This window comes from Diabrotica virgifera, chromosome 7 (assembly GCF_917563875.1).
Source record: "Diabrotica virgifera virgifera chromosome 7, PGI_DIABVI_V3a".
NCBI lineage: Eukaryota > Metazoa > Arthropoda > Insecta > Coleoptera > Chrysomelidae > Diabrotica > Diabrotica virgifera.
This window is the reverse complement of record NC_065449.1, coordinates 183534340-183549949: the sequence shown is the minus strand read 5'-3', so window position 1 is coordinate 183549949 and position 15610 is coordinate 183534340. Positions and strand designations below refer to the sequence as shown.

At 35.0% G+C, this 15610-nt stretch overlaps 1 protein-coding gene across 3 annotated transcripts in view; it reads right to left on the bottom strand.

Annotated features, from left to right (window-relative positions):
* The window catches only part of LOC114326819 (uncharacterized), a 672802-nt gene that overhangs the window by 353836 nt on the left and 303356 nt on the right, over positions 1-15610 (bottom strand). The gene's annotated exons all lie outside the window — the stretch shown is intronic.

The window sequence follows — 15610 nt, the reverse complement described above, 5'->3', positions numbered from 1 at the left end:
TTAAATGATGTGTCATATGGTGTACTTTCCAATTTAAAAAATATCAAAATTATGAGTTTCACCTGAAGGGTTAATATGGGGGGGGGGGCGGTAACACTTATTCCATCGTACCGTATTAAACGTAATTTTGAGCATTTGTATATATTCATAAAGTTATAAGAATTTCTTATTTCTTTACTTCACTATTGTTTAATCAAGTGATCAGAAAGTCGACCATTATTTACAGGAGTATAAATAATATATGTTCTACTAAGTATCAGCATTTTCCTCTGTTGAGACCTGCACCTGTCATGGTTATAATGCCACCATTAACAAATGTCGCTAATATGGAGACCTCTAAAATTTACGCCATTAAAATTCGCCATAGTTTGTACAGGCTAAGGCTAGAGCAAATTTTAACAAAATGAGAAAAGTGTTCTGCACAAGAGACTTGAAGTTGTACCTAAGAGTTAGACTGGCTAGGTGCTACGTTTTTCGACTTTGTTTTATGGAATGGAAGCTTGGACCTTGAATGCTGCATCAATGAAAGGACTAGAATCAGTCGAGTTTTGGGTGTACAGAAGGATTCTGAAAATATCATGGACAGAACACGTCACAAAAAGAGGATCTGAGAAAGGTGAATAATGAAATGTAAATCTTAAATACCATCAAAACAAGAGTATTAGAATACCTCGGACATAATACACGTGGAAAGAGGTACAATTTGCTCCAATTGATATGCAGGGAAAGATTCAAGGAAAAAGAAGCTTAGGGAGACGCAGAATATCGTGGCTGCGCAACCTGAGATAATGGTAGGGATGTACATCATATGAACTGTTTAGAGCAGCCGTCTCTAAAGTCTGAATAGCTATGATGATTGTCGACCTCCGTCGCTGAGATGGTACTTAAAGAAGAAGACAGTTTGTTCAAATGGTTGGTGTACTTTTTATTTTCTCATATATACAGGGTGTGTCCCCGAAAATAGTGCGTTCCTTTAAGGTGTGGATATAATACACAATTTAGAACAAAAAAGTCCTTTAACATTTTTTCCTAAAGTTAACCGTTTCCAAAAAAAATTACATTGTTCTCCATATGAGCGAATTTTTATTTTCATAAATTTATATGACCTGGCAACATGGCGTAGAAGAACCTGTGACTGTGGAAATGTAATCTAATGGAACCTCTTGTTTATTTTGCTATTTGAGGTGTGACTTTAAGGGTTGTTTGTTGACATCCCTAGAGGTAGGTACCTACCTGCAAAATAATTATTTGTTGCTTTAATAATGTGGCATTTTTGCTATGAATATCCGAATTAATTAAGGTTTGGGATTAAGGCTCGAAATTCTACATAAATTATAACTTTTACTTAAGTAACTATGGTTCAATTCCTAAAATGTAATTAATGATCTTAGGAAAAATGATTTGTATCTAATGTTTTTCTGTGTGTGTGTGTGTGTTTTGTGTTTTATTGGCACTGGTTTTCACAACCAACTGGGCAGTCAATTTCATAATGATTTTCTAGACTATAACTTATCACTAACTCAGGGGAGTAATGTGTAGTGTGTGTGTTGAGTAAGTGTCTTGTTACTTTGCAAAGTCGACGTCATTGTATCTGCAAAGAGACGCTAATTATTTCCGAATGTCTGCGGTCCCTTCGGTGAGTACCGATCCCACAAGGACAGACACTATTTTCATTTATTAATTTATAATAAACGAAAATTGTTTTTCTGAAATCTATTGAAATATGGAATAATTTTAAACGAATTGATAAAATGTCGAATCATTTACAATAAGAAACACTTTATCTTTTAACTAAACTAGTATTATGCATTTATTAAGCTGTATAGGTGTTGAGTGCAATGGTTTTAACTGAATTACATAGTTTACAGTGGAAATTAAATAATATAGTAGACAAGGTTTAATAATTATTCTAATTTAAAAAAAAATTAAATTGAAAATGGTTATTCATTTTTTTTTATTCTAATTTAGTTTTTTACATTATGCTCCGACCATAAGTAATCTGTTTACTTGTGGTCTAAAAATTAAATTAAATGTTTGTACTTAATTGACAAAATTTTTTATAATAAATGTTAAAAGCTACCTTGCATCGATTCGACGAATCCAGTTGTTAGTAATGCCATAGTCAAATAAATTATGTCGGATAGTTTCTGCAGCACCAAAAACGCGTTTCTATAATTCAGCTTCTGTTTGGATTTTATGTCGGTTATCATACATTAACGATTTCAGATGTCCCGAAAAATAAAAATCTAATAATTGAATTCGGGACTCACGGTGGCCACAGAATGAGTCCATTCCTATCAATCCCACGACGAGGATAAGTGGTATCCAGAAGATTCTTCACAGCTTTGGAAAAATGTGCTGGGGCTCCGTCGTGAAGAAACCACATTTGACGTCGTGTTTGCACGTCTTCAAGAAGTACCGGCAAAACATTTTGCAAAAAAATTATAGGCCCCTCCATTTAGTGTTCTGGGTAATTCATAAAATAATGTACCCTTTACCCCTTCTGTATCCTTTACAAATTTCTCGTTGTTAAGAAATACCTGTCCTTTTGGAATAAAACTAAATTACCCCAAATATTCAATGTCAATAACCTTGGTTTGTTTGGTATAAGGGGACGAGGACAGGGTGAAAAAATGTAAACACTAGCCATTTGGTTGATATTTACATTTTTACTTTACTACCGACCAGATACAAATGACCTACAAACCTACTATTTTTAAATGTGTCAACAAGCGTGCTTTAGCTTTTATGTTCCACGGTGTTGCCAGACTTCAATTTGCATATCAAAATGTATTTTCGTTTTTTGGTCAAACGGCTGAATTTAGAAAAAAATGTTATGAGACTTTTTTGTTCTACATTGTGCCTTCTATCTATATCTTTAAGGAACGCACTATTTTCAGGGACACCCTGTATAATTCCGTCTTCCGATTTTCAGTTTCCATTCTTCTCTGTCTTCCCATACGTTAACGCATGTTTCTTTTTCTCTGATCACTCTGCCAATACCTTCTCTCTATCTCACTTAGTCTACCTAAATATAACATTACCACCTTATATGTATACCTGATGCATTTCTTTATGAATGATTCCTATGTTAATTATGATCGTGATATTAATACAAAAAAAAATCAAGATGGTCAAAAGTACACGACGTAGGCACATATCTACAGGACAATCTTATGTTGTTGGATAATAGAAATCTACATATTAGCAAATGGTAATTAAAGTGGACTTGTATCGGTAATAATTACATGTTTTAGCTTATAACATATTAAGGTGAGAGTGGTTTTGTATTTTTTTGGTTTGAACTTATCGGGTGAGAACAAACATTGCATAATCAAGCAGCACTTAATGTGTTTATTAATGGTGGGTGTTCTTATTGGTATAAAACAAATATAGTAACCATTAATTACGACGGATGAAGAAAAAGGGAGTTGAAAATATAAATCAAATCCTCCAGAAAGTATAAGTCGGACGAATAATCAAAACAACGAAAATATTGAGTATGTAATAAAAAACAGAGAAAATAAAAAGTTTATTATGCTGTAAACAAATCAATAAGTCGACTTAAATATGTACTAAAATTAAAATTTATTCGGTGAATTGACAGGGGTGTAGGATTAAGTAAATAATAAAAAACGACTAAAATCCTTTATAAAAGGTATATGTATACATATTTTATATAAAAGGTACATATATTTGTTAAAGTCCCTAAAAATGGCTACATCACAGAACTAGATTTCAATCGGATGACCGATCATCATCAGTGCTTACGTGCTAACCACCAAAATACAAAAATATATGGGTAAAAACCCTTTAAAATTGATCCGTCATGGAAACATAGATAAAATATGTGAACTAAAACATTGATATACAAAATATTCCATGTATTATGCTCCAGGTACCATTTGAGCCCAGAATTAACTTGTTCACATGTTGACTATATGGTGTCAAGTGAATAATCAACCATTCAACTGACAATCTGTACAAATTATCGAAATATAATGAATTATTGTAGAAATAAAATTCAGAGTTACTTACAATTATTTTAGTATTTACTCTCCCTCTTCAGGTCTTCGGTAAAGGTCAACTCAATATGATGCCGATTCAAGGAATATGATAAAATAAACGCCTACTAAGCGCTCATTTATGCTATGGTTCTGTATAGAGTAGTTTTCAACTTCTTTACAAGTCGAAAAAGTGGGATGTATCTTTGGGAGATTAGATGGTTGGAAAGCAAACTATTTTAAAAATTATCTTCTTTCTTTTTTATAAAGTGCCTTGGCCTCTCGGAACATTGGCGATCAGTCACATGTCACTTGATATTTACTTTGTCCACAGCTGACCTAAATAATGTCGTGGTGTTCACTCCATTTGATTATAGTTACTTTCGAGTATTCGTTACAAATCGTTACTTTTGTATAAAGTAATCATTTACAGTATTCGTTACTTTGATTACTATGATTTCTTTTGTTACTTTTGTATTTGAGTACCGGTAATCATATCGAGAATCGCATTTCTCAGTAGGTAGGTATTTTGTATAAAGTAATCATTTACAGTATTCGTTACTTTGATTACTATGATTACTTTTGTTATTTGAGTATTTGTATTTGTATTTGAGTACCGGTAATCATATCGAGAATCGTATTTCTCAGTAGGTAGGTATTTTATATAAAATAATCATTTACAGCAGGGGTTCCCAACCGGTGGTACGCGTACCACTGGTGATACGCGGGAAGATTTCAGGTGGTACGCGTCGCGTGGGTGAAACATGCGATTACACTTGGCTTCTGTCTGCGGAAGTACCAGTGCGCTACTCGTATTTATACGATTTGATTTGATGAAAAAGTTTAAGAGTTTTTGTTCTGCACCACTTCAAACACTACAGCGGAACTCATTTTTAATACAATAAATGAGTGCTCAAAATAGACGTTCCTTGGTCAAAGTGTATTGATTTATGTGCAGATGGAGCAAAAGTCATGTCAGAAAAATTGACAGGACAAGCAGCAAAAATAAAGAAAGTTGCTCCTGAATGCCGAAGTATACATTGGGTCTACATCGAGAAGAATAAGCTGCTAAAGTATGCCAGAAAATATGATATCGTTTTTATTACATACTTTATAAAGGGCTCTTATTTTAAGATTATGCTCCTTGACGTGTGAAGATATGGGTGGCGAGTTCAAAACTCTTCTGTTGCATTAGAAGTGAGATGCTTATCTTGAGGGAAAATTTTCACCCGTCTTTTCGAACTGAGGTCAGAAGTTTTAATGCTTTTAACTGGAAAAAAAATGACATGAAAAGCTTGTCCTCTGATGAAGAATGGTTGTCAAGATTGGCGTATGTAGCTGAAATTTTTGACAGACTCAACACACTGAACATGAATCTTCAGGAAGTAAACACGGTGGTTCTTTATGTTCTCAAATACAGGGGAAGAATGTCTGCATTTCCTCCGCTGTCATCATTTTTTGAAGAAAACGAAATATCTCCAATATCAGATGTGGTTGCTGAAATAATTCTTCACTGGGAATTTTTTCAAGAAAGTTTTAATAAATATTTACCTGAAGATTATTCTAAACTTGACTTAATCAGAAATCCTTTTGCAGGAATCTCACCAAATGAGTTGGAATTACAGGGAATCTTCATCGATCTAACAGAAGACAGTTCTATGAAAGACAGTTTTAAAGAGAAATGTTTAATTGACTTCTGGATCCGGGGTAAATTCGAGTATCCAATGCTGTTTCGGCAAGCTATGCTGTTTTTGATGCCATTTATCACTCTACTTGTTTGGGACTAGTTTTTTTGAACTATTGTATATAAAAAATAAATATAGAAACAGGATAGCAAATGCTGAAGAGGACTTAAAAATAAAATTAAGTCTACTCCTGCAATTAACAAGTTATTCCCAGGCAAACTGCAAAAACTTCATAATTAAAATAAGACAGTTTCTAAAAAAATCAAGGATCGGAGGCGGGGGGCTTCCATCCATTCCATGCTCCCCCCCCCCTCACGCAAAATTTGCTGGTACGCCAAAAACCTTAAAATATTTCAGGTGGTACGCAATTGCTAGAAGGTTGGGAACCCCTGATTTACAGTATTCGTTACTTTGATTACTATTATTACTTTTATTACTTTTGTATTTGAGTACCGGTAATCATATCTAGAATCGTATGTCTCAGTAGGTAGGTATTTTGTATAGGTATTCCGATATAACAACCACCTTCAGCGATCTGTTTAAGGGATAAAAATTATTTGATTACTATGATTATTTTTGTTACTTTTGTATCTGAGTACCGGTAATCATATCGAGAATCGTATTTCTCAGTATGTAGGTATTTTGTATAAGTATTCCGATAATAATAACGACCTTCATGAAGTACGAAGTAATCAGAGTAATCAAAGTAATCGAAGTAGATATAATAGTCGTTACTCGCTATGATACGATTGGTACGAAGTAATCAGAGTAATCAAAGTAATCTTCTTCTTCTTATGCAATCCACTAATGGATGTTCGCGATCACGTTTGACCATTTTTCTCTATCCCTTGCAGTATGTATTAGGTCTCCTATGTTTTTTAGTCCTGTCCATTGTTTGACATTACGGAGCCATGACATTTTCTTCCTGCCCACTCCCCTTCTTCCTTCGATCAAAGTAATCAAAGTAGATAAAATAGTCGTTACTCGCTCTAACACGATTGGTATGAAGTAACGAAGTAATCAGAATAATCAAAGTAATCAAAGTAGATACAATAGTCGATACTAGCTCTGATACGATTGGTACGAAGTAACGAAGTAATCAGAGTAATTAAAGTAACGATTTGCCAGAGAGAGTATAGTAATCGTTACTTTCGGTATTCGTAAGTAACGAGTACTTACGAGGACTTAACTATCCTAAGCCAGGATGTTTTTCTGCGCCCGGAGCGGCGCTTTCCCTCTATCTTTCCTTGGATAATTACATGTAGCATTTCAAATTTAGGATTTCTCATCACGTGGGCAAAGTACTCCAGTTTTCTTCTTTTTATTATATTCTCTCTCCTATGGCGCTACAGCCCAAGTCGGGCCCTGGCCTACCCCAGCATCCGCCTTTAAGTATCTCTCTCTCTGGCTGCTCTCCTCCAGTTGTCCACCCTCAATATCTATTTAGCATTTTTATTATATTCAGTGATTCTCTGTCTTTGTTTAGGCGCTGCATTACCGCTTGATTTGATACTCTGTTCATCCACGATGTCCTCAATATTCTGCGGTAAGCGCACATTTCAAAACCCCAATCCTCTTGAACTTTTTTAGAAGCATTGACCCATGAGGGGTCTCTGCCAAGTTATTAACTATATTTTTGTTTTTGCTGATGACCACCGATTTGGTTTTGTTTATGTTTATTTTCAGACTCATTTGTTGGCTATAGCATTGCTATAGTCCGTCATTCAATGTAGGAGTGCCTGCAAATCATCCCTTTCTGTTGCTAGCAGAACTATGTTATCAGCATATCTCAGATTAGTCGAAGCAATAAAGCACTGAACCTCCGAAAAAAAAGGACAAGACGGATCTTAATAATTCTTCTTGCATTCGATTCGTGAATGCGCCAGGAAACTTTGTGAACCGGAGCCATGATATAATATTGAAAAACTGCATACAAAAAATGCATTCTTAAAGTGCATCTCAAACAGACAATAAAAAAAATTCAGAACTCGTCAATTATCGGCGGAAATGAGTTCAATTTTGTTACTCGGGGGTTTTTGGGGTCGCTGAAAACGAATATGACGTCAAAGGTGATCTTCGGAGTAGCTGGAGCCCAGGGTACCTACTGTGTACCTCGTCTTGTGGAGTTTTCGAAAAATTCATTAAATATTAGTCAAAAATCATTACTCGGAGTTTTTGGGGCCGCTAACGACGAATATGACATCGGAAGTAATTTCCGGAGTACCTGGTGCACAGGGTACCTACTGTTTATCGTCTTGTGGAGTTTTCGGCAAAAAATTTATTAAAAAATTATATATATAACAGCCCTACAGGCCTTAGAGGCCCTTGGCTTCGATAGTCTTGACTAATTTCTTCCACTTTTTGCGGTCCTGTACTTGTCCTCTCCATTCTCTTGTACCCATTTCTTCTAGGTCAGTCCGGACGGCATCAAACCACTTCCTTCGTGGTCTCCCTCTTCTTTTCTTCCCTTGTTCTCCTGCTGATAAAACTCTTAGGACGTTTCTTTCTTGTGGCATTCGTAAAATATGGCCCAACCATCTAATTCTCTGTGCCTTGATTTTCTGAGTTATTTTAGGTTTCTTATACATCTCCATTAGCTCCTGGTTTGTTCTTCTGCGCCATTCCCCGTTATCCTCCTTTATACCACCAAAAACTTTTCTCAATATTTTTCTCTCCCAAATCTCTAGCTTCTTTTCTACTTTCTGGTTCATTGTCCAAGTTTCACATGCATACAGCACCGTTGGTCTCACTATTGCTTCATACGCTCGGATCTTGGCTGCCCTGGACACGTTTTTTGCCTTCAACAGTGCGTTTAATGAACCTACTGCTTTGCTACCTTTTAACAACCGTTTATCTATCTCTCTCTATTCGTCTCCTCTATTTGTAACTGTGACTCCAAGGTACTCAAATTCAGTTACCTTCTCAAATTTATAATATTTGTCATTTGTCCTTAGAGTAATCCACTTATTTTCTTCAGCATTTTCTCCTTTCATTTCCATATACTTGGTTTTTCCTTGGTTTATAGTCAGGCCATATTTTTTTGCTTCTTTGCATTTTAACTAATCGTATCAGTTTCTCTGATATTCCTAGTGCTCTCATTGCTTCGTATAGCCCGTTTCGTGAGATTGAGTCGTAAGCCTGTTTAAAATCGATAAAGAGCATACGTAATCCTAGATTTTGTTCATAACTATTGTTTTGCAATAACTTTAGCAAAAAAATTTGATCGGTTGTTCCTCTTCCCTGTCTGAAACCAGCCTGGTATTCTCCTATTATCTCTGATTCATAAGCTTTCAATCTAGTTCTTATAATTTTTGCTAATACCTTATACACCACTTCTAACAGTGCCATTCCTCTGTAATTTTCACATATGGTCTTATCACCTTTCTTGTGAATTGGGCAGATGAGTGCTGTGTTCCATTGCTCCGGCATTTTTTCGTTGTCCCATATTTTCTTTATAAGTCCAGCTATTTTTTGCTGCAGTATATTTCCTCCTACCTTTAATATCTCTGCTGGAACTCCGCTTTCTCCGGCACTTTTATTATTTTTTAGGTCCTTTATTACTGTTATTATCTCCCTTTCTGTCGTTGCTTGTGTTTGTTGTGGTTCCGCTTCTTGTATTTGTTGTTGTTCGATTTCTTGCCCTCGCTGTTGCATTTCTGTTTCTGTTTGGGATTTATCATTTAATAATTCTCCGAAGTATTCTGCCTATCTATTCAATTTTTCTGTCTTGTCTCCCAGCAACATACCATGTTTATTTCTGCAAAACATTATGCATTTATTTTGAGTCCCTCGTGTTTTTTTTAATCCTTGATAAAAATTTTTAACTTCTTTATGGACATAGTTTTCTTCTATTATTTCTAGTTGCTTTTCCAGTGCTTTTCTCTTCTTTTGCCTACATAATCGCTTAGCTTCTCTTCTCTTTTCTTTATAATACTCGTTACTTTTTTCTGTGTTGTTTCTAATATTTTCCATTTTTGCGTTGTTTCTCTGCTCTAGAATTCTTTTGCAGTCCTCATCAAACCATTTTTCTCTATTTTCTTTTTCTGCTTTCCCAATGCTAAGGTCTGCCGCTTCTATCACAGTTGCTTGTATTTGTTCCCATTCCTCTTCTAGGTTCCCGGTCGTGATTCTTTCCAATCTCTTGTTTATCTCTTCCTCTGTTCTTTTTGCTACCTCTTTATCTTGGAGTCGCTCTAATTGGTATTTTTCCGTTGTGTTCCTTTTCTTGTTAGCTTGGGAATTTCTTGCTTAAGTTTGACTATTGTCAATATATGATCGCTATCCGCGTCTGCTCCTCTGTAACTTCTACAATCAGTCACAGATTTGTTGTGTTTTCTTTCAATGAGGACATGGTCTATTTGGTTTCTCGTTTTTCCATCAGGAGAGATCCAGGTTATTTTGTGTACATCTTTATGATCAAATTGTGTACTTACTATCTTAAGGTTATGTTCCATTGAAAGTTCTATTAGTTTTTTGCCATTGTCATTACTTTCTTTATGTAGGCTTTTACCTCCTGGTATATTCATATAAATTTCTTCTCTTCCTACTTTCGCATTCATATCTCCCACAATTATTTTTATATCATATTTTGGTATTTTCCCAATTAGCTCACCGAGTTGTTCATAGAACTCATTTTTTGTTTCCATGTCTTTCTCTTCTGTAGGAGCATGTGCATTAATTATGCTAATTTTTCTATACTTCCCGCGAAATCTTAAATAGCACAGTCTTTCTGATATTGCTTGGAAGTCAGTTACTACTCGTCTTATTCTGTCTGATACTATAAAACCATTCCCCAGGTATCTATTTGGCCCGCCGCTTTTAAAAAGGGTACTTTTCCCAACTTTTACTATCTCACTTATTAGTTGCTTGGTCTCTTGCAAGGCCATTATTCCGATTCTATATTTCTCTCGTATTTTATCTAAATTTCTTAATGCTCCTTCATCGTAGGTCCCTCTTACATTCCATGTGCCCACTTTCAGTACATTCTCAATTTGTTTATTTCCTTTCTTATCTTCTTTTCCTTTTTCCGAATTCATCGTCCTTATTGTAGCCATGTCGTTACCATTTTTCTCATGTTGATTATTATTTTTTACTTTTTTGACCCCCCTGGTGCAGCTTCTCCTTTTTTATTTCGTATAGCTGCTCCTTCTCTTCATCACATCCCCATTCTCTACCGTCTACTATTAACTTTTTGTATCCAATTTTGCCATTTTTCCTTTTTCTCTTTCTTCTTTCGCCACCTTGCTTAATTGTTTCTGTATTTCTTTTTCTTTCATCGTTAGGTCACTGTTTATGTAAATGCGTTTGTTGTGGTTTTTTAACTTTCTCTTGTTTTTCAATATCTCCATTTTTTCAGTCATTGTTTCCGTTTATATAACACAGAGATTCTCTCCAATTTTTGTGGCGTTCCTTAATTTCACTTTAACTTGCAGTTTTCTGACTAGGAAATTTTCCATTTCTTCTCTAATGTTTCTATCGTCGTTTGTGTCCATTTTTAATCCTGATATTATCAGGTTTTTCTTCTTACTGTATTTTTCTCTGTATTCAGTTTTTTTTATTTCTGTATTTCTCAGTAGTTGCTTTACTTCTCTTTTCAAGTTCTGATTCTCTTGCCTCATTTCCATTAATTGCTTATTGTTTTCGGCTTGTTCCTTCCTTCTTGTTTTATTTCATTCATCATTTCTTCATTTTTCTCCGTAAGTTCTTTCATCATTCTAATCATGACTGCATTTGTATCTTTGTCTGCTTCATTTTTCTGTTGTGTTCTCTTTGCTTTTTTACTTCTTTCAAAACTGTCATCGTTTCCTTCCGTTCTCTTCCGTTTAGTTTCTTCGTCTGTTTCTACCTCGCTTCCAGTTTCGCTTCTATGCTCACTCATTGTGTTTTTATTTAGAGACCTAATTCTGTATTTACTTATTACTATGTATTAATATTATTGTTATTTTATTTATTAATTATTTAATTTTTAAATTTTTATTTTACTTTTAAAATTATTTAAAAATTGTTTAATTATCGGTTATTTATTTATATCAACAATAATATTTCGACTCTATATTTTTCGATAGGTGCAAAAAACTTTAATTTATCTATTAGTCATTAACACTGCGAAAAGAAGCAACGGCTAGTCGCCCCAGCGGACCGTGACTTCTTATCAGTGCCAAACAACTTAATGATAACTATTGTTTTACTGTTAGTAGTTTAAAATATATTTTTATTAAAACTAGGTTAGGTTAAAAAATTAGTCAAAAATAACTACATGGGTGTTTTTGGGGTCGCTAACGATGAATGTGACATCGGAGACGGTCTCCAGAATACCTCGTGACCAGGGTACCTACTTCTTATGGAGTTTTCAGAAAATTCATTAAAAAATTAGCCAAAAATTATTACTCGGGGTTTCTTGGCTCGCTGACGACGACTATGACATCGGAAGTGCTCTACGGAGTACTTGGTTCCCAGGGTACCTACTGTTTACCTAGTTTTCTGGAGTTTTTGGAAATTCATTAAAAAATTAGTTAAAAGTCATTACTTACGGGTTTTTGGGGTCTCTAACGACGAATATGACATCGGAAGTGATCTCCGGTGTACCTGGTGCCCAGGGTACCTACTATTTATCTCGTAACTAATGATGTTTGATTAATTTTTTAATGAATTAGACAAAGAAAACTCCAGAAAACGAGGTAAACCGTAGGTACTCTGGGTACCAGGTACTCTGTAGATCACTTCTGATGTCATATTCGTCGTCAGCAACCCAAAAACCCCCGAGTAATGATTTTTGGCTAATTTTTTAATGAATTTGCCGAAAACTCCATAAGAAGTAGGTACCCTGGGCACCAAATATTCCGGAGATCACTCCCGATGTCATATTCGTCGTTAGCGACCCGAAAAATCCCCGAGTAATTATTTTTGACTAATTTTTTAATAAATTTTTTGCCGAAAACTCCACAAGAGAGGTAAACATTAGGTACCTTGGGCACCAAGTACTCCGAAAATCACTTCCGATATCATATTCTTCGTTAGCGGCCCCAAAAACCCCCGAGTAATGATTTTTGACTAATTTTTTAATGAATTTTAATGACGAGGTAAACAGTAGGTACCCTTGCCAACAGATACTCCGGAGATCACTTTTGACGTCATATTCGTTTTCACCGACCCCAAAAACCCCAGAGTAACAAAATTGTACTCATTTCAGCCGATAATTGACGAGTTCTGAATTTTTTTTATTGTCTGTTTGAGATGCACTTTAAGAATGCATTTTTTTGTATGCAGTTTTTCAATATTATATCATGGCTCCGGTTCATAAAGTTTCCTGGCGCATTCACGAATCAAATGCAAAAAGAATTATTAAGATCCGTCTTGTCGTTTTTTTTTTTTCGGAGGTAAGGCCGATTTTAGTGCTTTATTGCTTCATCTAGATTTTTTTAAAAATTGTAAGAAATAAAGTGAATTTTTTGTCTGACTCTAAGTAATGGTGTTTTGCAACGTTTTTTTTTTATTTATGGTAGAGATATATCTTAGAGTAGTAGAATTTATTTATTGAAAAAATTTTGTAAATGACCGTGATATAGTATGGGTCACTAAGTGGACAAGAAATATTCCAGATGTTGATAGTGTCTAAGGTGGTTTATACCTGTTAATATGCTGTGGACAAGAATTATTGGAGGTCGTTTGTATAACATTAGGAACAGACTCAGACAAATAATATAAACACAGAGAAAATGGATAACAAACTAAACAAGACACTTGGAGGCAAAATTACAATTTGCCAATTGCCAAAAAGTTTGTTCTAAGATAGCTTCGATTTTCTTCAAATGAATAAGTATACTTCTTTCGTTTAACTGTTTTGATTTTTTGATTACATATTTTTTTCTTGTTAATCTATTATTTAAATGTATATAAAAAAGTGTTTGTGATTGTAGATTATTGAATTTCATTATTTGTGGGGTACCGATTTGGAAATTTCTCCTTCTTTAGAGTAAGGTTTGCCGGAACTATCTTGTATTTGTAGATTTGTATTCCCCATTTGCTTTTACCATGTTTTTAGGTGACACCGAAGACATATTTAGCAATTGTGGAATCAGAATGTGACACATAGGTAATAGGTTAATAAATGTAACTTCCTTTATATAGAATAATAAACATAAACAAATAAAGCTTTTAATAAAAAGAAATTAGTCAGAACAGCAAAATATTAGCAGGAATATAAGAACTCATTAACTGTTATTGGAAGGCTTTGGGCATCATTTTAAGTTCTCTTTTAATTTCAATATTAGCAAGCATCTTCGTTTGGTTTAAGCTTTTTGTAGGTCCTGTAATTGAGAGAGGTTGTGCAAGGAACGACGACGACGACCGTTTTTTTTTTCTCCTTTCGATGGTATTTTGAATAGATCAGATTTTTACTCTAAGGCAGCTGCTTGAAAAAGAATGGGAATTCAATAGAACGATCGATAATCTCTTCATAGATTTCCCACAAGAGTTCGATAGCATTAAAAGATACCAGATGTGGAATGCAATGGCAGAAATTTCAGTTTCAAAAAAACTTTCCAGCTTGTTAAGGTATGCGTAAATGACTGTAGATCCAGAGTACGGATAGGTAACAAACTCTCAGAATCGTTCGAAAAAAGCAGTGGCCTGAAACAAGGAGATGCGCTGTCACCTCTTCTTTTTAATATAATTCTGGAGAAAGTAGTAAGAATAGCACAAGTTAGAACAGAGTTACTGACAGTAAATGGACCAAAATTATTACTAGCATACGCGGATGATATTCACATTGTGTGAAGCACAGTCACCAATGTGAAGAAGACTTTCAACAAATTGGAGGTAGAGGCAAAGAAAACTAGTTTAAGGGTAAATAAAGAGAAAATCAAATACATGTGCATCAACAGACAAAAGGGACGAGATAGAATAGGGTAAAATGTTACGATAGACCCATATAACTTTGAAAGAGTGGAGGGTTTCAAATACCTCTAAGCAACAATCACTGCAGATAACGATATAACGGTAGAGATTAACCCTCCGTTAGTCGCTATCGGTGTCACACACCGACGACAGAATTATTCATTCGGGATTTACAAAATAACTGCTTTTTTCAATCGCCACTTTCTGTACCTCTTCCTATCAACTAACCTCGTGTTAGTGTACATTCTTACCTACTTGGGTACAGTTGTGCGAGTTTTATAGCTATTTTCGGTGCAAGACTCCGTAGCGACTAACGGTGTGGTTATTACTTTATTGGCATAACTTGCAGTTCAGGTAAAGATTTAGCATCTTATTATTGCATTTTATCGGTAAGTTTTGGTCAAGTCTTATTTATAGATGTCCTTTGAAGCCGAACAAAAACGTTGAAATGGAATTATGGGAAATGGTTCCTAGCGACGATGAAAATTGTTTTGACGATGAGGGAAGTGAAAATAAAAGCGGTTTTTCATTTTATATCTGTTGTTTTTCAATAAAACATTTTCAAAAATACTTTTCAGTCATTCCTATCTTCTTCTTCTTTAAGTACCGTACCCAAATTTTTTAGGCGTGGGTAGCTTCCATAACAATTTGCCGATATCGTTCTCGATCTTGTGCGGCATGTAACAATTGATCTGCTGATAAGCCAGTCCATTGACGAAGGTTTCGGAGCCATGAATATTTCTTTCGACCAATTCCTCTTTTCCCGTCGATCTTTCCATTGAGTATTAACTGCAGCATCCTGTATCTGCTACCTCTCATTACATGCCCCAGATATTCAAGTTTTCTCTTTTTTATCATCTTCATTAAGTCACCTTCGCCTTGACCTACTCTGTTTAAGACTTCTCTGTTTGAAATGCGTTGAACCCAAGATATTCTGAGCATTCTACGATACGACCACATCTCAAAGGCTTCCAATTTGTTCATCATGTTAACCTTCATGATCCAGGTTTCACATCCATATAGTAA